This window comes from Mobula hypostoma, chromosome 10 (assembly GCF_963921235.1).
Source record: "Mobula hypostoma chromosome 10, sMobHyp1.1, whole genome shotgun sequence".
NCBI lineage: Eukaryota > Metazoa > Chordata > Chondrichthyes > Myliobatiformes > Myliobatidae > Mobula > Mobula hypostoma.
In genome coordinates, this window is record NC_086106.1 from 110,822,382 (window position 1) to 110,845,681 (window position 23,300).

At 43.2% G+C, this 23,300-nt stretch overlaps 1 protein-coding gene across 1 annotated transcript in view; it reads left to right on the plus strand.

The window, feature by feature from the left end:
- Positions 1-16,275: 16,275 nt before the first annotated feature.
- Positions 16,276-23,300, plus strand: part of rlim (ring finger protein, LIM domain interacting) — a 70,975-nt gene continuing 63,950 nt past the window's right edge. The window contains exon 1 of the mRNA XM_063061037.1: positions 16,276-16,407. The gene's annotated coding sequence lies outside the window, so the exon portion shown is untranslated. The remainder of the gene's footprint in view (positions 16,408-23,300) is intronic.

Below are 23,300 nucleotides of genomic sequence, written 5' to 3' on the forward strand. Positions count from 1 at the left end.
CCAGATCAGAGGCTTTCAAATCTGGCGACCATGAACGTAATGAGGGGTCCAAATACAATCTCTAGAAAGTCATCTCACTGGTGAAGTGTCAAATCCAGACCAAACTTGAATGAACAAAGGATGCTTGAGAGTTGTGGCAGGGCTTGAATACCATCATATCTTAGAAAAATAAATCAAGTGACAAAGGTGGCAGCAGGGCTTCACCTCCAGATGAGCTCGATGCATTCTGTGCTGGCTTCGACTGTCAAAACATGAGCGAAATATCTGGAGCCCTGACACACACATCATGGGCCCAAGAGCCTGTTCTTATGCTGTAGTATTTTAAATTCTAGATTCTATGTTTTGTTCATCCTCATGGATCATTGGTGGGAATTGGGGTTTAATTTTAGAAATGGCTTGCATCAGATGAAACCAGATTGTTCTTCAGATTACTCTCAGGATTACAAACAGAGGCAGTGATTGGTTCCCTCTCAACTCAAAAACATTCTCCTCTCATCATTGCCATAGCAATTTCAGTCACTCACATTGCATATTTTGCAGAAGCAACTGCAGCAGAATTTCTGTCAGCAGTGTTTGTTGTAATTATGAGATCTGCTTGCTAGCACAAGCATCAAATCAGCTATACTTGATAGTTAACAGTCTGCCTACTTTACGTAACCCTGGCAGGCTCAAGTGCCACTCTTCTCAGCAAGTCAGACAGCACTGAACACGTGTACACCTCACACCGTACAATGCAGGCAAATCAGGAATTGTAGCTTTCAAACAATGGCTCAGATTTAATTGTAAATGTATCTACACAGCCTTGAAAAAATATTCAGCCCCCAACCATTTGTTCATATAGAAGAATTGCAATCAGGAATTTTGATTAATGAAAATTTTTCTTTGTGACTGACATAATCGTTTTTTCACAGCAGAGCCTGAATATACCAGGAAAAATGTAAACCATGAAAGACTAAATATTCAAAACTGAAAAATCAGGAACTCAAAAGTATTCTTCCCCCTTTGCTTAGTACTTATTTGAACCACCTCTTGTGCTATTAGAGCCAGTAGTCTTTTTGGATAAGTCTGTGTTAGCTTTGCACGACATGATGGAACAAGATTTTCCCATTTCCCCTTGCATAATTGCTCAAGCTATGCCAGGATAGCTGGGCAGCAGCGATGGACAACGATCTTGAGGTCTTGCCAGAGATGTTCGATTGGATTAAAGTTAGGACTGACTGGGCCACTCAAGGACATAAGTCTTCTGTATTTGAAGTGTTACGTACCCCGTAACTGGGTTGCCAAACCAGCAGAAATGGATCACTCAGTTGGAGTCTGGATTACTAGAACTAAGAAAGTTTTATTAAAGAAACAAGCAACACAGTACTCTAATCAAAAGGATAATAAATGCAACAGTTCAGCAATGATAAACACACGTGTACACAGAATTAGGATAACAGGATCAATCAAGCTCTATCGTCGTCTAGGGGTAAATGACCAGTTTCAAAGTGACGCAATGTTCAGTTCAATTGAGTTCAGTTCAGTTCACCGTAATCACTGTCGTGGGAGATGGACAGTGGGGGGAAGGAGAGAGAGAGCAAAAACGAATGAATATTCAAACGGCTTCCACACAGACCTTCGATATTCTTCGCAGTCAGCTTTCAGGCGAGCCCTTTGTGATGTCTTCTGAGGTCACCGACCGTGACCCCTCCGTTTCCAGATACGATCGTTTCTCTGCGGTGAACCTGGCACCCAGGCAAGGGTGGACACACACCAGGTTCCCGCCAATCGTGCCTTTCCACCCTGTGCGTGTATGGCTTGGTCCCGCGACCAGACCTCCAAAACTCCCACTGACTTATGGAAGGCGCACTGCTTCCAGGGTCTCGTTACCTCGTGGTGTCGTGTGTGTCTGCCTTAGCGAACCTGTCCCTTTTTACCCCCCTGCAGGGGTATCGCCTGTCCATCACTTCAAACAGTTCAGGGTTCAAAGGGGGAGCCAATCTTGACAGCTCTCCTTCCATTAAACTTTCCCGTCCCTTCATTAACATCTCCAAATGCTGCTCCATTGTTTTCCTTATCTCTCTTCCTCCTGAAGACAGGTGGCAGACCAACTGCTGATCCCACTGGTGCCAGCACAGGACAGCTAACATCTTAATCTACGTGTATTCTCGTCACAGAAGCCACTCCATGGTTACTCCGGCAGAGTGCTTTGTGTTGTTGTCCTACTGAAAGACGAACTCCCTACCCATTTTAAGCTTTCTGCCAGAGGCTAGCAGGTTTTGATCCCAGACCCCTCTGTAGATAGCAGCATTCATTTTCACCTCAATCCTGACCAGATTTCCAGTCCCTACTGTTGAAAAGCATCCCCACAGCGTGATGCTACCTCCGCAATATTTTACAGTAGGGGTGGTGTTTCCCAGCTGATGCACAGTATTCGATTTATGCCATATGTACCGACTAGTATTGAGGTCAAAAAGTTCCACTTTAGTCTCATCCACGGGATCTTTTTTCCCATCTTAGTCTTTACTAAGTGATGCTTTGCGAAGTGTTTGTGAACAATGATATGCTTATTTTTTAGTGGTGTATGCCAGAGGGAGAGAGAACGAGAGAGAGAGAGACAGAGAGAGAGAGAGAGAGAGAGAGAGATGCACAGAAATGTGGGTGGAGGAGTATTTTCCCAGTGGTTGGAGAAGGTGTCTTTTGGCCAATAGTCGCAGATGGAAACACAAGATTGCTTGAGGTGGCGTGAGCAGGGCCTTTCAGATTGAGATAGCATGAGGAGTGAGCACAAGACTTTAAAAGTGAATGGGGCCTTGGGAACATTTTGGCATTATAATCTGTAAACGGTAGCGTGGAAGAGGGGCAGGAATATAAATTATGTGAGGGATTGTTTGACCGCAGTGCTGCTTATTGTGGAACATCGCTGCCCCCTCGATTTCAGCCCACCACATCTCTCCAGTCCTTTTAGGCATAGTAGTGGGAGAATTATTTTCTCCCCCCCCCCACTCACCCATCACACCCTCCTCCCTCACCGGTTTTGAGGAGGGAAGGAGGGACATGCGTTGGTTGCACCTGAAGGAAGTCTGGTGAGGCCAAGGGTGTACCGAGGGATGAATGGAAAGGAGCGTCAGTGGAGGGACCAGAAAGTTACAAGCCCACTAAACCCTGAGACACCAAACAAAGTTTTCTGTTCCGAACAATCACTTTATTGGTTATTACAGAAGATCTCCCCTCTCCCTCCCCACTAACACCCCCTCTCCACCCTCCCATTAATGTTCCCTCTCCCTCCTCACTTCCTGTTCCTAACTTCATCCAATAAAAACTCAACATGGGGTCTCTTGAGAATTGCAGGATAAGTGGGGGACCCTGGCGAGGATGGCTGTGGGTGTCATCTGGGTCTCTCTTCCATCCATCAGAGAAATTTATCAGTGTTGCATATGCAGGGATCTTAGTATTCTGAATCCCTCTGATCCAGCCAACAAACTCTGTGACCCCTCTACTGTCAGGCAAGAGCTATTATAGTATTAAGAGAATAATGGTCAGATGGGAAACAGCTTCTTATCTCAGGCCATAAGACTACTGAACTCCCTGCCACAACCCAGTCTCATCGTAAATGAACCATCAGTGTGTTCACTTTTTAACTTGCATTGTAACTGCTCCATAAATTCACTAATACATAGATAATTAATTATCTAGTGGTAAAATTGTATTACTTTATGTGCTTTGTGTGTGAGTTACTGTTGTGCACCTTGGTCTAGAGGAACATTGTTTTATTTGGGCATACACAGCTGTCCGGTTTAATCAACAAGGCCATACTCCGGATTCAGTACGACCCTGGTCTCAGAGCAGGCTTGAAACTAATTCCTTGCTCGTCCATTCAACCCCAGGACTTGGGAAGAAGTCGTAAAGTTCCTGAATCATTGCACTGTCCACGATTGTGCTCCTGGTGTCACCTGTCTCCATCAAATCAGGATTGTGCACAGCCCCCTAGTTAACACATATCGATATCATTCGGAATGGCTGCGCACGCTGCATCGCGCCGCCATCTTCTTCTCCTTAGCTCTATGATCTCATTGTCCAAAGCTGCATTTTAAATTTAATCTACAGTCCATATTTAGACCTGAAAATTGATGGCTGAAGTTAGTTGCTGAAGTTATTTGCTATATTAACCCCAAAAACGCCCTAACAGGAGATATAGGAGATTTGGATCCCACAGCACTAGGTTCGCTAGCACACATTACAATCGGGGTCCTGAACCAGAGTGGATAACTTCACTCAGCTCAACTCTGAACTAATTCTAGAACCTAGGGACCACCTTCAAACACTCTACAACTCATGTTCTTAGGATTATTCATTATTATTGTTTAATAATAATACATAAATAATGATTTTTTTTGTATTTGCACAGATTCTCTTTTTGCACACTGGATGTCAGTCTTTTGTTTAGTTTTTGATTAATTCTATTGTATTTCTTTGTTCTATAGTAAACATCTGCAAGAAAATGTATCTCAGGGAAATATATGGTGACTTATACATACCTTCATGATAAATTTACTTTGAAATTTGAACACGTAGATAATATTAAAAGGGCATGGGACAAGATGCCAGACAGTGTCTAAGGGAAAAATGTATACTGGATGGACATTAGCTGTCTTAACAACTGAGAAAGAGAGAGCATGTTCATTTTCAATATCTGCAGGATAAAGACTGAGAAATCTAAGGAGCAAATCCATGTATTCGCCAAACAAGTAAGAAACTTGGTTAGGTCACTCGTCTGAGTGCTACTGGTACCATGTAACCCAGTACTACCTGTCACACGATTGGGTGGTCGGCGACTAAACCAGCTCCCCCACCAGGCTTGCCTGGTGAGGAGGGTGGCTAGACACCCTGCAGGACGAAAAACAAGACCTGTCAAAGGGCTGATGAACCCTCTCGTAGGGTCAACGGCCATCTAGCAAACATATGCTGTGAAGCGCGGAAAGGGCATCCCTTGCATCGAAGCTTGGTCTGGCCATTCACTGCAACAGAACTTCCCCCAGCCGTCTTGGACCCCACCATGCCGCTGGATCCGGGAGGGGATGTCGAGAGGGTGGATCTGGACCTGTGCAACCCCCTACTCACCTAAAATCCACTCACGCACACGCTGTTCCTTTCTGAGGAGTGGGGTCAACCCCACTAACTGACTGAAAGGAACCATCTTCATCCTATGGGATGGATGGATAGAGAGAGAGAGAGAGAGAGAGAGAGAGAGAAACAAAAGTTTGAAGAGTAACTGAGTCACAGTGAAGTATGCAAAACGAGATAGTGAGACAAAGTGAGATAGTGTGGAGAAGCACGGTGAGGTTGTCAGAGTGAGGATCCTGTCACTGACCCTCCTCCTCGGCAAACACCTTCTATAGTGGATAATAATCCAAAGCAGCGCCACGATCCAATTTTGCAGGAATGCGGGATGGACATTACAGTCCCCTCCAGTCATGTAAGTGATGATAAAACAGGACTGGCAGCCATGCCACGACTGAATCCATTAATGACCAAGCAAGCGCAGCTGTTTAGGAATGGCGACAGGGCCTATGGAAGAAGACCAGTGTTTTCTCACAAATCTCAGAACCTGGGACGGTTGATAGGTGCTCCATAGTGGTTTGAAGATCTGGACTGAACCTCGACATATCAATAATATAAACAATCTGCACCCACAATGTGACATTCAAATTCTTGCCACTCTGTTGACTCCCGGACAAGTCATGCATTTGATGTGTCGTATGGCTGCTGACATTGGAGGGGATAAACGAAATCTGCAATCTGGTTGGAAAGCCATTTGGCTGAATGAACAGACCCAATGTTATCAGACTGGGGAAAGGCAGGCAGGAGAATTCTGAGGAAATCCCTGATATGAGGAACACTTCGGAACAGTCTGGTTGAAACACTCGGGAGCTCCAACAGAAAATAAAGATCACATAAAGGGATGCCATACTGGTCGAACGAAATCGACTTTGATGGATGACCTGAAGTCAGATGTTGTCAGAATGGCTTGGTTAAATTAATCAAGCTGGAATGAACCAAACACTTCATTGGATCAGTTAATGTATATTGAGAATCCAGTGGGATGAGGTGTGGAGGAGGGAGCCACATGTCAATGAGACAAATTCATCTGAAGAGCTCCTGCAGTCCCAGGGGGTCCTGCTGCAGTGGGATCCTCCTGTGCACTGTTTCACCCGCACCCTGGAGCAGCTTTCTCTGTCCCACTCTCACATTGACACTCAATGGCTCTCAGATACTATTGAAACAGCCCTGGTTTGACTGAAACCTCAACAATAGGTGGGCTCCCTCTGCCCTCCAGTAGATGTGGGTTAATATTTCAAGATATCAAATGATTTCAATCCAATTGGCTTCAGTCCATATTGGCATCTGAACTACAAAGGGCAAATGAAATCATCACTGTAGCAAAAAAAAACTTCAAATATTGCAAATAAAAATTCCCAAAGATACAGGCAGACAGTATCAGGAGAGAGAAGTGAACTGATTAAAATCAGTCAAAGTCCTTTCCCAGAGCAGAGGAACTTAGACATTTAATAGTTGAAAAACAAGTACACTGACCCAGAAAACATCACCTCTCACACTGACCTCCACTCTCCAAAGAGACCAGGGGCCCATGTGAGTAAATTCATACAGGCGTTGTTGTCTGATCTCACTTCAGACCATTTCCTTGGCAGAAATGAACAATCTCCTTGACCAGAGATACTGGCTACATTCCCTGTAACAAAGTTTATCTAGACATCCTCCGTTAATCAGTAACGTTTGTTTGTCCAGACTAGTCTTTTCTGATGTCATAAATGGGGCCACAATCTTTTGTTAAACAGAAAAGAAGCACAACCTGTTCCCTGCAGAGATTGAATCAAAGGGTGGTACAGATAACAAACAGACCTTTCCAAACACCCATTCAGAATCAGGTTCATTATTACTAACATATGTCATACTATCTGTGTTTTACAGTAGTAGTACAATGCAATGCAGAAAAACACTGTAAGTTACAACAAGAAATATACGTGAAAAGTAAATTAAATAGGTAGTGCAAAAATAGAAAGGTATTGTTCATGGATTGGTTCATTGTCCCTTCAGAAATCTGATGGTGGAGGGGAAGAGGCTGTTCCGAAACATCGAGTGTCTGTCTTCAGGCTCCTGTACCTCCTCCCTGATGAGTAGAGGGCATGCCCTGGCTGGTGAGGGTCCTTCGTTATGGATGGAAAAACTTCTTGGCACATCGCCTGTTGATGATGTCCTTGAAGCTAGTGTCCATTCTGAAGCTGGCCAAGTTTACACCAACACTCAGACTAATCCTATATTTACCCTATTACAATGATCTCCCCACGTTTCCCATCACCCTGCACTCTTTCCCACCCCTGTCCTTCAAGAACTCCTCGTTTATATGCAGGTGTGACTTACAGCAGCCAACTAACCTGCCAGCAATCACATCTTCGGGACATGGGAGGAAACTGGAGCTCTCAGGGGAGACCCATGCTATGATAGGAGAACGTGCAAACTCCATACAGTCAGCAAACCTCCGTCTTGAGGACAATTAATGTGTTGTGCCTGGGATAGATTCTTGGCCAGAAACTTGAAGCAGCACACCCTTTCCACCACCGACCCCTCAATGAGGACAGGTGGGTATTCTGACTTTCCCTTTCCAAAGTCCGCTATCAATTCCTTGGTCTTGATGTTGGGTACAATGTTGTTGTTGTGTCACCATTCAACCTGCCAGTCTATTTCACTCCTCCGCAAGAATCGTGAAGTTATGATAGACAACTGCGGCAAGTAGGTAAGAAAACAAATGGTATGTTGGCCTTAATTGTAAAAGGCTTGGAAATGAAAAAAAGGTAAGAATTGTTACCACTCTGTAGTGTGTTGGTGAGACTGCACCTGGAGTGCCACACTGTTTGGTCCTCTACAGGGATATATTAACATTGGAATCAGCCCAAACGAGATTCTCCAGGCCAATTAATTGAATGAGAGAATTGTCCTATCAGAAGAGGCAAAACAGTTTGTATCTATGTTCCATGGCATTTAGAAAACCGAGGGGTAATCCTTTTGAAGTATGTCTAATTGTAAGGAGGCATGATAGGGTAAATGTGGAGATGTTTTCAGCAGTGGCTGGGTCACAAAAAAGGAGATGTAGTTAAATATAAGATGAGTAGAAAACAATCACAGTGTGGAGTGAAATCCAGAAATGATCTATTCATGAGAGCTACATCTCTAAAAGTATTTAGAATGGAGACAGGGAAGTAAAAATCTGAAAGATGATAGACTTAAGTGGTGAGGTACAGAAGAGGTGTTGAAGCCCTTGGGTGCGTCATTTTTGTAGCCTGGGGAAAAGTACACACTCAGGACAACAAATACTTTTTTGGGTTTTAGTTCCCTTATCTGTTTTAGATGTTTTAGTGCCAGAAGAGGGTCTCGAAACAAAACGAACGAATTTACAACCAGTTCCTGCCATTACAATCTCAGTTTAACTTTCAATCTACACCCTTGTGTATCAACGAATTGCGTATGCAGTATAAAAATACATAAAGCAAACTGTGCAAAACTAATACAAAACTAATACGAAACTAATACGGTAGTGGCAATTCTGAAGGAACACAATACAAACAACATTAGAATCCCACCAACCCTGTACCTTATACATAGCGGCGAAAATGTAAGCGAATACATCTCATCTAAGACGTCTACTACTTTTTAGTACACACGTGCTGAACTTCCAAACAGAGACTAAACACTCACGTTACGCTGTTACATGCACAATCAGTCATGATACAATAAAGTTAGATTAAAGGTACACTTTGGCACAATGTTTACAAGCTATTGCCTGGTAGTTAAATTACAGGAAGACCGACCTACTTGGCCAGTAAGGAACTTTGCACAAGCCACGCTGTCCAGCGCCGATGCCTTCACTCGTGAAAATCTAAAGCATCCACATGTAAAACATGTCAAATTACCAATATTCTCGATTCGCCAACAAGCATAAACAAATTCACATGGATATTGTCAGTTAACACTCACCGTTCCTCACCATGCCCAGTATCTCTGGGAGGAACTTAATCCCAAAGCCCTACCAGCTTCTTCTGCCGAAAACAAAAATGGTCTCCCCACTATCCCGCGCGTGTGTAATGACATCACCGTCTCCACTTAAAGGCACAGACAACTATTCTAGCATTACCTGGATGGATGCCTAAGTACACTTTTAACGATAATGAATAAGATTCGATGGTCACCTGGTTACATCATATTGAATGGTGGGGCAGGCTTGAGGGACCTGGTGGCATATTCCTGCTCCTGGTTTGTGTTGTTTCAATGTTCAGGTCTCACTAACATTATTGCATAGTGCACATGGCCCAGAGAGTAACGAAGCGAATATTATTACTCTCTGAACCATATGCCAAGTGTCATAAAATAAGATAAGAATATTGAACAAGTGGTGATTATGAGCGATTATTAATTTAATTGTTCTGCTTTATAACTTGGACTTGAGGTACCCAGTGCTCCTTAAGCAGAACCTTTGGTTCTGTCATCTCATTGGTTTTATATGCACAACAGCAACTGAATCTCTAAAATTGTCCACACCTCTCAATCAAAATCCATTCTAATAGCTGAGCTGTACAACAGGTAGTTAAAACAGCCCGATGCATCACTGACAGCAGTCTAGCTGCCATATGTACAGAAAGGTGGCAGAGAAGGCCAGCCATGTTATGAAGGATCTGCTCATGGACATTTGTCCCACTCCCATCAGGGAAGAGGCTACACAGCATTCACACCAGGCCCACTAAACTTAAAAACAGTTTCTTCCCCCAAGCTATCAGGCTGGTCAACACCCCACCCATTATCCTACCACCCCCCACATACACATCACCTCTTGATGTTCTATATTTAAAATAAGATAAGGATATAGCAGTCAACTCCACATTGTGTTTGATGGGATTGTTTTTTTATTTTATTTTTATTGTGGTTTTTTTTTTGTTTTTATTGTATTCTTTATGCTTGTTGTGTTTTTTTAAGCTGATTAGGTCCGGAGTAACAATCATTTTATTCTCCTTTGAACTCTCGAATGTTATCTCTGGTAGGAGACTTTGAGACTCATGTTCATGTTCATGTCTGCTGTGAACTTCTCTACATTCCGTTTCACTCCTCCATAAGTGGTCCCCACACCTTGCCGCTATGCTCAGCTTGCTCACCGGCCCAGTCATCTCTGCCCTTGACCATCTAGGCTGCAGCCTCAGACTTGCAGGCACATGCAAGGGTCTGAGGCTCTCGCATTGCTACTTTTGAGATCCTGCACTACCTCACTCAGTCACATTGTCCTTTTCCTCTTGGCTGACTAACACTGCAGTGCTTAATTTAAGGAGTATGATAATGTCCTAGCACAAAATGTTTCAATGACTTTCCCCCCGCCTTAACTGCACCACAGCATTTGAAGCCCAGACTCCAGCTCATTCTCTGAGTTGGAGCTTCTCAAGCTCTAGGCACTTCCACACTTCTGGTTCTCAACTTCAATGTACCAACCAACCTGCTATGCTTACCTTAAGAATGCACTTCATCAAATTATCTATTTCATCAATTTAATTAACCTAGCCTATGCACACCAGTACTCACGGGCTTCTATAGATGCATAGGGGAGAGCATCCTAACCTTCTCCATCACTGTGCGATACGGAGGCTACAGTGACAGACAGGACGGCTCGATAGTAGGCAGTTAAAACGGCCCAATGCATCACCAGCACCAGCCTGCCTGCCATTAGGACATATATACAGAATGATGCTGGAAAAAATGTCAGCAATATCATAAAGGTTCCCAGTCACCCTTCATACAGACACAGAAAGATTATTTAAAATGGATAGATGAGGATTTGAACACGTACTAAAAAAATACAGAGAAATATGACTTGCAGAGTACACCAGCTAAAGTGTCAGCTGGCTTTGACTTTATCTGGTAACCCAGTTATTTAGGAGACCCAGTTAATGCAAGCAAATGGAATAGAGGGTGGTGAATCTGTGAAATTCATTGGACAGACAGCTGTGGAGGCCAAGTCACTGGTTATATTTATCACGAAGCTTGATAGGTTCTTGATTAGTAAAGGTGTTAAAAGGGTGAAGCAGGAGAAGAGGTTTGAGAGAGATAGTAAATCAGCCATGATCGAATAGTGGAACAGATGATGGATCAAAAGGCTTAATTCTGTTTCTATATCTTATGCAAAAGAATTCATATCTGACTTCACATATAATTACCCATTTGTGACCCTCTCTTTTGCCAGCTACCCTCTTGCTTCTAATATACTGTACTTAGAAAAGATTTTAGAATTTTTCTACTTGCACCTTTTTGATCTAAGTTTTTTTTCTGTGTGTGTGTGTGTGTGTGTGTGTATTTTGAGAAAGAAAGAGAATGAGAATGAATGAATAAGAAAATGAACGGACTTTAGGAGTGTTGAATGGAAGTTTTTAAGGTTATGCTGAGAAAGGGGTAAATAATGGGAATATTTTACTGGGGTAGGGGAATCTACAACCAGAGGACACAAGATTAGGGTAAGGACGGAAAATTTTAAAAGGTAAATTGTTCACACGGAAAGTGGCAGTTATCAGGATTGAGTTGTCGGAGGAGGTGTTAGAGGCAGGTATACTTTCAATGTTTAAAAGGCATTTAGACAGGAACAGAAGAAAGGCATAGAGGAATATAGTTTAACAGAAGCAAATTGGAATAGTTTAGATTGGCATTATATTTGGCATGAATGAGTTGGGTCAAAGGGTTTCTACTCTACCAAATCTGTTTCTCTGATCAAGAAGTTCCCATAGAAACCATAGAAACTACAGCACAGAAACAGGCCTTTTGGCCCTTCTTGGCTGTGCCGAACCATTTTCTGCCTAGTCCCACTGACCTGCACACGGACCATATCCCTCCATACACCTCCCATCCATGTATCTGTCCAATTTATTCTTAAATGTTGAAAAAGAACTCGCATTTACCACCTTGTCTGGCAGCTCATTCCATACTCCCACCACTCTCTGTGTGAAGAAGCCCCCCCTAATATTCCCTTTAAACTTTTCCCCCCTCACCCTTAACCCATGTCCTCTGGTTTTTTTCTCCCCTTGCCTCAGTGGAAAAAGTCTGCTTGCATTCACTCTATCTATACCCATCATAATTTTATATACCTCTATCAAATCTCCCCTCATTCTTCTACGCTCCAGGGAATAAAGTCCTAACCTATTCAACCTTTCTCTGTAACTGAGTTTCTCAAGTCTCGGCAACATCCTTGTAAACCTTCTCTGCACTTTTTCAACCTTATTTATATCCTTCCTGTAATTTGGTGACCAAAACTGAACACAATACTCCAGATTCGGCCTCACCAATGCCTTATACAACCTCATCATAACATTCCAGCTCTTATACTCAATACTTCGATTAATAAAGGCCAATGTACCAAAAGCTCTTTTTACGGCCCTATCTACCTGTGACGACACTTTTAGGGAATTTTGTATCTGTATTCCCAGATCCCTCTGTTCCACTGCACTCCTCAGTGCCTTACCATTAACCCTGTATGTTCTACATTGGTTTGTCCTTCCAACGTGCAATACCTCACACTTGTCAGTATTAAACTCCATCTGCCATTTTTCAGCCCATTTTTCCAGCTGGTCCAAGTCCCTCTGCAGGCTCTGAAAACCTTCCTCACTGTCTACTACACCTCCAATCTTTGTATCATCAGCAAACTTGCTGATCCAATTTACCACATTATCATCCAGATCATTGATATAGATGATAAATAACAATGGACCCAGCACTGATCCCCGTGGCACACCACTAGTCACAGGCCTCCACTCAGAGAAGCAATTCTCTACCACCATTCTCTGGCTTCTTCCATCGAGCCAATGTCTAATCCAATTTACCACCTCTCCATGTATACCTAGTGACTGAATTTTCCTAACTAACCTCCCATGCGGGACCTTGTCAAAGGCCTTACTGAAGTCCATGTAGACAATATCCACTGCCTTCCCTTCATCCACTTTCCTGGTAACCTCCTCGAAAAACTCCAACAGATTGGTCAAACATGACCTACCACACACAAAGCCATGTTGACTCTCCCTAATAAGCCTCTGTCTATCCAAATGCTTGTAGATTCTATCTCTTAGTACTCCCTCCAATAACTTACCTACTACTGACGTTAAACTCACCGGCCTATAATTTCCCGGATTACTTTTCGATCCTTTTTTAAACAATGGAACAACATGAGCCACTCTCCAATCCTTCGGCACTTCACCCGTAGACAGCGACATTTTAAATATTTCTGCCAGGGCCCCCGCAATTTCAACACTAGTCTCCTTCAAGGTCCGAGGGAACACTCTGTCAGGTCCCGGGGATTTATCCACTTTAATTTTCCTCAAGACAGCAAGCACCTCCTCCTTTTCAATCTGTACAGTTTCCATGGTCTCACTACTTGATTCCCTCAATTCCATGGATTTCATGCCAGCTTCCTTAGTAAATACAGACGCAAAAAACCTATTTAAGATCTCTCCCATTTCCTTTGGTTCTGCACAAAGCCGACCACTCTGATCTTCAAGAGGACCAATTTTATCCCTTACAATCCTTTTGCTCTTAATATACTTGTAAAAGATCTTTGGATTATCCCTCACTTTGACTGCCAAGGCAACCTCACGTCTTCTTTTAGCCCTCCTGATTTCTTTCTTAAGTATTTTCTTGCACTTCTTATACTCCTCAAGCACCTGATTTACCCCCTGTTTCCTATACATTTCATACAACTCCCTCTTCTTCTTTATCAGAGTTGCAATATCCCTTGAGAACCAAGGTTCCTTATTCCTATTCAATTTGCCTTTAATCCTGACAGGAACATACAAACTCTGCACTCTCAAAATTTCCCCTTTGAAGGCTTCCCACCTACCAATCACATCTTTGCCAGAGAACAACCTGTCCCAATCCACGCTTTTTAGATCCTTTCTCATTTCTTCAAATTTGGCCGCCTTCCAGTTCAGAACCTCAACCCTAGGACCAGATCTATCCTTGTCCATGATCAAATTGAAACTAATGGTGTTATGATCACTGGAACCAAAGTGCTCCCCTACACAGACTTCGGTCACTTGCCCTAATTCATTACCTAACAGGAGATCCAATATTGCATCCCCTCTAGTTGGTCCCTCTATATATTGATTTAGAAAACTTTCCTGAACACATTTTACAAACTCTAAACCATCTAGACCCCTAACAGTATGGGAGTCCCAATCAATGTATGGAAAATTAAAATCCCCTACCACCACAACTTTATGTTTCCTGCAGTTGCCTGCTATCTCTCTGCAGATTTGCTCTTCCAAGTCTCGTTGACTATTGGGTGGCCTGTAATACAATCCCACTAATGTGGCCATACCTTTCCTGTTTCACAGCTCCACCCATAAGGACTCAGTAGACAAGCCCTCTAATCTGTCCTGCCTGAGCACTGCTGTAATATTTTCCCTAACAAGCAATGCTACTCCCCCACCTTTCATTCCTCTGCTTCGATCACATCTGAAACATCGGAACCCTGGAATATTAAGCTGCCAGTCCTGTCCCTCCTGTAGCCAAGTTTCACTAATTGCTACAACATCATAATTCCACGTGTCAATCCACGCCCTCAACTCATCTGCCTTCCCCGCAATACTCCTAGCATCGAAATATATACACCTCAGAAGATTTTTACCACCACTCACACTTGCTTCAAAAAGGCAATGATCATACCAGTGCCTAAGAAGAATAATGTGGGCTGCCTTAATGATTATTGCCTGGTAGCACTCATATCGACAGTGACAAAATGCTTTGAGAGGTTGGTCATGACTAGACTGAACTCCTGCCTCAGCAAGGACCTGGACCCATTGCAATTTGCCTATTGCCACAATAGGTAAATGGCAGACGCAACCTCAATGGCTTTCCACAGGGCTTTAGACCACCTGGACAACACAAACACCTATGTCAGGATGCTGTTCATTAACTATAGCTCAGCATTTAATACCATCATTCCCACAATCCTGATTGAGAAGTTGCAGAACCTGGGCCTCTGGACCTCCCTCTGCAATTGGATGTTCGACTTCCTAACCGGAAGACCACAATCTGTGCGGATTGGTGATAACATATCAACACTGCCGTACCTCAGGGGTGTGTGCTTAGCCCACTGCTCTACTCTCTATATACACATGACTGTGTGGTTAGGCATAGCTCAAATAACATCTATAAATTTGCTGACGATACAACCATTGTGGGTAAAATCTCAGGTGGTGATGAGAAGGTGTACAGGAGTGAGATATGCCAACTAGTGAAGTAGTGACGCAGCAACAACCTGGCACTCAACGTCAGTAAGACAAAAGAGCTGATTGTGGACTTCAGGAGGGGTAGGATGAAAGAACACATACCAATCCTCATAGAGGGATCAGAAGTGGAGAGAGTGAGCAGCTTCAAGTTCCTGGGTGTCAAGATGTCTGAGGATCTAACCTGGTCCCAACATATCAATGTAGTTATAAAGAAGGCAAGACAGCGGCTATACTTCATTAGGAGTTTGAAGAGATTTGGCATGTCAACAAACATGTTCAACAACTTCTATAGTTGTATCATGGAGAGCATTCTGACAGCTGCATCACTGTCTGGTATGGAGGGGCTACTGCACAGGACCGAAAGAAGCTGCAGAAGGTTGTAAATCCAGTTAGCTCCATCTTGGGTACTAGCCTACAAAGTACCCAGGACATCTTTAGAGAGCAGTGTCTCAGAAGGTCAGCTCCATTATTAAAGACTCCAGCACCCAGGGCATGCCCTTTTCTCACTGTTAACCATCAGGCAGGAAGTACAGAAGCCTGAAGACACACACTCAACGATTCAGGAACGGCTTCTTCCCCTCTGTCATCCGATTCCTAAATGGACATTGAATCTTTGGACACTACCTCACTTTTTAAAAAATATACAGTATTTCTGTTTTTGCACTTTTTTGTAATCTATTGAATATACGTAATTGATTTACTTGTTTACTTATTATTATTTTATTTATTATTATTAATTTTCTCTGCTAGATTATGTATTGCTGGTGATAATAAACCTGATTCTGATTCTGATTGTAACTACCACTTGTAAAGTTTAATTTCAGCCACCTGGTATGACGTCTGTCGTTTAATATAATCTAGGAGAAGATTTATCTTTAACAAAGCATATAGTGTTCCTTTGTTCTGCACTGTTGCTGAGAAGTAGCCGGAATCCTCCTTCAAGGACAATCCCTTTGAAGGTTGGGGGGCACAGTTTGAGAGAAGGAATGGGGAAAGAGACTCGCTGGACGACTTCCTGTTTCCGTTATCGCCGCCTAACAATGGTGGTGGCTGTGTGAACAGTGCGCCCTTGATTCAGCGCAACGTTTTTACCAGGAGAGAGCCGGTGAGAGAGTCGGGCGTCGCGGGGGCCCGGGCCGATCGTGAGGTTACTGCCCACGGCTAAAGGCAGAATTCAGCCCGGTTGGTGTTGGTACCGCCGGAGGAATGGCGTAGGCTCTGAGGCCTAGCGTCTTACGCAAGTCCCAGGCATCGGGCTCTAGAAGGCCGAGGCTTTTTCCTGGGCTCTGGTAGAATAAAACCTCCCCATGGAGGGCCTTGGTTTTGCGGGATGTTGGTTTGATTTCTTAAAATATCGAAGACCTTCTGCAACCAATCCCTTCCCGGTGGGGGCGTATGTTTAATATCAAATATCAAGTGTTACCCTAAGATCATTTTATCGTATCAATCTTTATTTCTCTTCCTTTTAAAAATACTTTTTTTTTGCTGTCAGTTTTGATTAATTAAGTAGGACCTAGTAGTATTAGCTACTCTATTTCTGCCCCGTTTCACCGACAGCTTCCCCTGTTCTGTGATCGTTATGAATAGGCATTTCCTGTTGGGATGTGTTGCTTGAATTGAAAGGTTGGAGGGGTTGGTTTGCCTCTGCTTTATTTTGAACCTTTTTGTGTATTCAGTCACAACAACTCTGTTTGAAATGTTGTAGAATTATTGGCAGAAATTTACAGTTTTAACTGATTGCATAACTGGATTTATGTAGGTCAGTATTTTGATATAGTAGCTGGAATGCGTGCTCCCTGCTTGGAGACAAATGGTTGATGTTAAAATTATTTATTATTTTGCATATTAACGTATACTTTTGGCATTTTAAAAATGGAATTTTCTGTAAATACTACAGCAGGGTTGTAGTGTCCATTATTACCTGCGTTGCAGTACCAGATATTACAAAGAATTAATACTTTCATGCTGGACTATACAGTCTAGAATTGCCCATCAATTTTATTTATGTTTTTTTTCTTTCTAAATGGTGGTCCTACTAATCAGGAGAAAGACTGGTAAGTGAAGGAATGATAAAACAGTTTGTGCATGTGTTTTGGAGGAATTCAGATTTTATTATTTGTCACCTAACGTCTTTCGAATTTTGAATCTGGCTGTGTGTGTGTGTGTCCTTTTTTGATATGTCAATATTTTATTGCCGTTTTCCTTTTCCAATATCAATAGACCCCTTCCATTTATACCTGATGGGTTTGGGGGCGGGGAGGGGAGAGATTCTGAAGATCTCTGGGATGAAGAGATGTGGGATATTTGCTGAACTTGTGCTTATAGTTAACAACATTTAATTTTTCTTCTTTGCAGGAGTATACTAACACTCTTGCACTTATCCATTTGACCAAATAATGGTTCCTTCCGATAGTTCCATTGTAACATAGCATTATAAATACCTTTATTAAAAACCTGCAATTATGGGGCAAAATTGTATCTGTGATAGGAAACTAAAACTTTGCAGATTTGGAAACCTGAATTGCAAAATATGTATGAACAAAATATTGGAAGTGCTCAGGTCAGGCATCTGGTGAAAGTAAAATGGTCACTATTTTAGGCTGATGATCTTTCATGTACTATAGATTGATTTGATATGATACCATGTGGATTTTCTCGAATAAGAATTAGATGTCACGATACTGACTGACGGACAGTGCAATAATCTGGGCTTTTTTTACTGAATCTTTAGTGGGCCAAAATGGAATCAAAGATCCATGATTTCTTGTATTATTCAGTCTTCATAACTTTTACAGTTGATGTTTTATGATGCTTTAAACTTTAATGCACAAATAAGGACACAAAATAAGGAAATGTATCAGAAAAGTGAAATAAATTTAGAGAGGGTAATTTCTGATTCTCCTTAGTGCAAGTTAAATAGTGTCCATGTGGATGAGGGGACAAATGATAGGTTAAACAATACCTGGAAGGTTGGGTTAGCAGGCATAGAAAAGACCAGTGATCCCCAGGTCAGTAAGTGCTGGATCGGAGGTCGTGTGGACGGGAGTCACGAGGACCAGTCATTCCCCAGTTCACAGGGTTCAAAGGTCTGTGCAACCCTGAAAGTCAAGGCCTGAAGGTTGAAGTCTCGTTGTGATCAGTAAGTCCTGGGGTGAATGCCCAAAGCTCAGCAGGTTTGAGCGCAAAGCCAATGGTTTAAGTCCAGAGGTCAGCAAGTCTGGAGGTGACCTGATGTCTGTGAGACATCACTGGTGGTTGGAGGCCTGATGTCTGCAAGTCTAAGAGTCTGGGACCAAGAGGAAGGCAAACTGTGCAAAATACAAACAGGTAATAAATGAATGAAACTGAGAACATGAGTTGTCAAGTCCTTTTAAGTACTTAATTCATTGTTGTGAGTGAAGTTATCCACGAGAGTTCAGAAGCCTGATCTTTGGGGTAAGAACTTCCCTTCTGACCTGAGTTTTTCCAGCATTTTGCATGTGTGTGTTGATCAGAAATGTTCAGGTGTGTTTTAAGTTGGGGAGAACAGAAGGAACATCTGTGATAAAGTTTTGTAAAAGGAATGATTGCTTAATAAAAAGACCTGGCAGCTGGAGACAAAGGGAAAATTGAAATAATGGCATGTCTGTGGAGAGAAAAATAGGTTACTTTAAGTAGTAGTAATAGCTCATTTATAGACCATTTTTCATACAGATGATGTTCAAAATGCTTTACAATTGGATAAAGTGCAAACATGAAAATAAAATAAAAATAAACATGAAAATAAAAGACAAAAGATGTTAGTTAAGAGCAAGGTTAAATAGGGTTTGGCATTTAAAAATGTCAACTGAGTCTGCATCCCTTGTAATTTTAGGTATTGAATTCAAATAAAGCTGACCTGACAATTATCTTTTGAGGGAAATTGTTTAAATTTAAGAGACTGGCAGAAGAAGATCTGAGAGCTCATGCAGGATTATAAAACACCGACGCTCTGTCCGCCAGAGAAACCAGGATCTCCCAGTGGCCACACATTGTAATTCCACATCCCATTCCCATTCTGACATGTCTATCCATGGCTTCCTCTACTGTCAAGATGAAGCCACACTCAGGTTGGAGGAACAACACCTTATATTCTGTCTAGGTAGCCTCCAACTTGATGGCATGAACATTGACTTCTCTAACTTCCATTAATGCCCCTCCTCCCCTTCGTACCCCATCCCTTATTTATTTATTCCATTTTTTTTCCTCTCTCTTTTTTCTCCCTCTGTCCCTCTCACTATAACTCCTTGCATGCTCTCCATCCTCTGGTGCTCCCCTCCCCCTTTCTTTCTCCCTGGCTTCCCATCCCTTGATCTTCTCCCTTCTCCAGCCTCGTATCCCTTTTGCCAATCAACTTTCCAGCTCTTGGCTCCATCCCTCCCCCTCCTGTCTTCTTTCATTTCGGATCTCCCCCTCCCCCCCCCACCACTTTCAAATCTCTTACTATCTCTTCTTTCAGTTAGTCCTGACAAAGTGTCTCGGCCCGAAACGTCGACTGTACCTCTTCCTAGAGATGCTGCCTGGCCTGCTACGTTCACCAGCAACTTTTGTGTGTGTTGCTTGCAATTCTATGATTTTTTTTTACTTTGTTTATATAGAGATACAGTGCGGAATGGGCCCTTCTGACCCAGCAAGTCGTGCTGTCCAAAAACCCATCTTTTTAACCGTAGCATAATCACAGGACAATTTCTAATGACCAATTGACCTACTAACTGGTACATCTTTGAGAGGAATCTGGAGGAATCCCATGTGTATATGGGAAGAACGTACAAGCTTTCTTACATAGAATGCTGGAATTGGAACTCTGAACTCCGATCCTCCAAGCTGTAATAGCATCACTCTAACCACTTCGCTACTGAGGTGCCGTGTACTCTGGTCCAAGACCATTGGGAGCTTTAAAAAACAAAGTTTAAAATTTGATAATTTCAGTACAACTGGCAATGTGCCCAGTCAGAATGTGGCTCACAGTTCCCCGAGCTTACACTGAACACCACTAAGGTAATGCGGGAGGGAGAAGATGGGGGAGATTAGAGTGGGAGTGGATGGAGAATTAAAGTATGACAGTTAGCTAGGAGTCATACTGCACCGCTCAATAGAGATGCTCTTCAAAGTGGTCAACCAGTCTGTTTGTTTTCTCCAGTTCAGAGGAGATCACTTTGTGAGTGCTGAAAGCAATTAGTTGACTTTGGTTAGTGGAGCCCCTGGGACCCTCCAGAGCAGGGTTTCTACAGAACAATATGACTAAGCAAGGGGTCTGTGGACCCCAGTTTGGGAACTCCTGCTCTAGAGAGTGGATGTGGAGAAGATGTGCTCTATAGTGGGTGAGTTTAGGACCATAAGGCACAGCCTCAGAATGTAAGGATATCCCATTAGAACAGAGATGAGGTATTTCTTTAACCAGAAGATGGGAATCTGGAATTCATTGTGACAGAAGTCAATCATTGGGTATATTTAAAGCAGAGACTGATAGGTTTTTGATCAGTAAGTGTCAAAGGTTACAGGGTGAAAGCAGGAGAATGGAGTTGAGAGGAATAATAAATCAGCCATGATAAAGTGGAGGAGCAGACCAGACAGGCCTAATTCTGCTCTTACGGCTTATGGCCTTATGGACTGGAGGACTGGAGGTCTGGAGGCCTCACATTGTGTGTGAGTGGAAGGTGGGAAAGGGCCTTGTTTTTCTGTTGTTGTTTTTGTTTTTTTGTTGCTGCTACTGTTTGTGTTCTGCTGAGCATTGTGGGTATGTGCTGTGGAATGAGCATTGTGGGTTAGTGCTGGAATGTGTGCCGACACTTGTGGGCTGCACCCAGCACATCTTTAAGTGTTTTGGTTGTTAGCACAGATGACACATTTCCCTGCAGGCCTGGCACCAGCTATGGAAAAAGAGTAAATAGTCCAAGTTTTGCGCTGAGACCCTTCAGGATTAGAGGAAAAAAGGATGAGAAGTCAGAAGTCAGAGTAAGAAGGTGAGGAGAGGGGAGGAAGAAATATAAGGTAGTAGTTGAGAGGTGAAACGGGAAGGGGTAAAGTAAAGACCTGGGAAGTCAATTGGTGAAAGAGAAAAAGGGCTGGGGGAGGGGGAATCTGACAGGAGAGAACAGCAGGCCATGGAAGAAAGGGAAGATGGAGGAGCACCGGAGAGATGTGATGGGCATGTAAGGAGAGCGAGGGAAGTGGGAATGGTGAAGGAGAGGGAGTTGCAATTACCGGAAGATTGAGAAATCGATGTTCATGCCATCAGGTTGGAGACTACCCAGGCGGAATACAAGTTGTTTTCCTCCAGCCTGAGTGTGGCTTCATCGCTGCAGTAGAGGAGGCCATGGACTGGCATGTTGGAATGTGAAGTAGAATTAAGATGGTTGGCTATTGGGAACCCGCTCCCCCTCTCCCATTTTCACCTATCACCTACTACCTTGTATATCTTCTTCCCCTTTCCCCACCTTCTTATTGTGACTTCAAATCTTTTTTCCAGTCCTGATGAAGGGTCTTGGCCAGAAACTTCAACTGTTCACTCATTTCCATAGATACTACCTGGCTTGCATCTTGTATGTGTTGCTTTGGATTTCCAGCATCTGCAAATTTTTTCTTGTTTGTGGTTCAATATATTTCCCTGTACGTTCTGATGTACATGTTAAAAATGTGAATCTGAAGAGAATTTTAATCTCTTTAATAATCAGAGTGAAGTGTAAAAGAGATAATTACTTAATCCTGAGTTTTAAAAATATGATCTTATTCACATTTTATGTGTTTTAAGCAGATTAAAAAGTTTGTAAGAAGAAGATAAAATTGGCCAAATAAGGATAATGAGGTAGTCACTACTTGGCTGCCACCCACAACTATTTGAAATATTAAACGCAAACAACAGGAATTCTGCAGATGCTGGAAATTCAAGCAACACACATCAAAGTTGCTGGTGAACGCAGCAGGCCAAGCAGCATCTGTAGGAAGAGGTGCAGTCGACGTTTCAGGCCGAGACCCTTCGTCAGGACTAACTGAAGGAAGAGTGAGTAAGGGATTTGAAAGTTGGAGGGGGAGGGGGAGATCCAAAATGATAGGAGAAGACAGGAGGGGGAGGGATAGAGCCAAGAGCTGGACAAGTGATAGGCAAAAGGGGATACGAGAGGATCATGGGACAGGAGGTCCGGGAAGAAAGACAAGGGGGGGGAACCCAGAGGGTGGGCAAGAGGTATATTCAGAGGGACAGAGGGAGAAAAAGGAGAGTGAGAGAAAGAATGTGTGCATAAAAATGAGTAACGGATGGGGTACGAGGGGGAGGTGGGGCCTTAGCGGAAGTTAGAGAAGTCGATGTTCATGCCATCAGGTTGGAGGCTACCCAGACGGAATATAAGGTGTTGTTCCTCCAACCTGAGTGTGGTTTCATCTTTACAGTAGAGGAGGCTGTGGATAGACATGTCAGAATGGGAATGGGATGTGGAATTAACGGGATCCCACCACTAAGCACATCTTTCCCTCCCCCCCTCTCTCTGCATACCGCAGGGATCGCTCACTACACAACTCCCTTGTCCATTCGTCCCCCCCCATCCTTCCCCACTGATCTCCCTCCTGGCACTTATCCGTGTAAGCGGAACAAGTGCTACACATGCCCTTACACTTCCTCCCTTACCATCATTCAGGGCCCCAAACAGTCCTTCCAGGTGAGGCAACACTTCACCTGTGAGTCGACTGGGGTGATATACTGTGTCCGGTGCTCCCGATGTGGCTTTTTATATATTGGTGAGACCCGACGCAGACTGGGAGACCGCTTTGCTGAACATCTACGCTCTGTCCGCCAGAGAAAGCAGGATCTCCCAGTGGCCACACATTTTAATTCCACATCCCATTCCCATTTTGACATGTCTATCCACAGCCTCCTCTACTGTAAAGATGAAACCACACTCAGGTTGGAGGAACAACACCTTATATTCCGTCTGGGTAGCCTCCAACCTGATGGCATGAATATCGACTTCTCTAACTTCCGCTAAG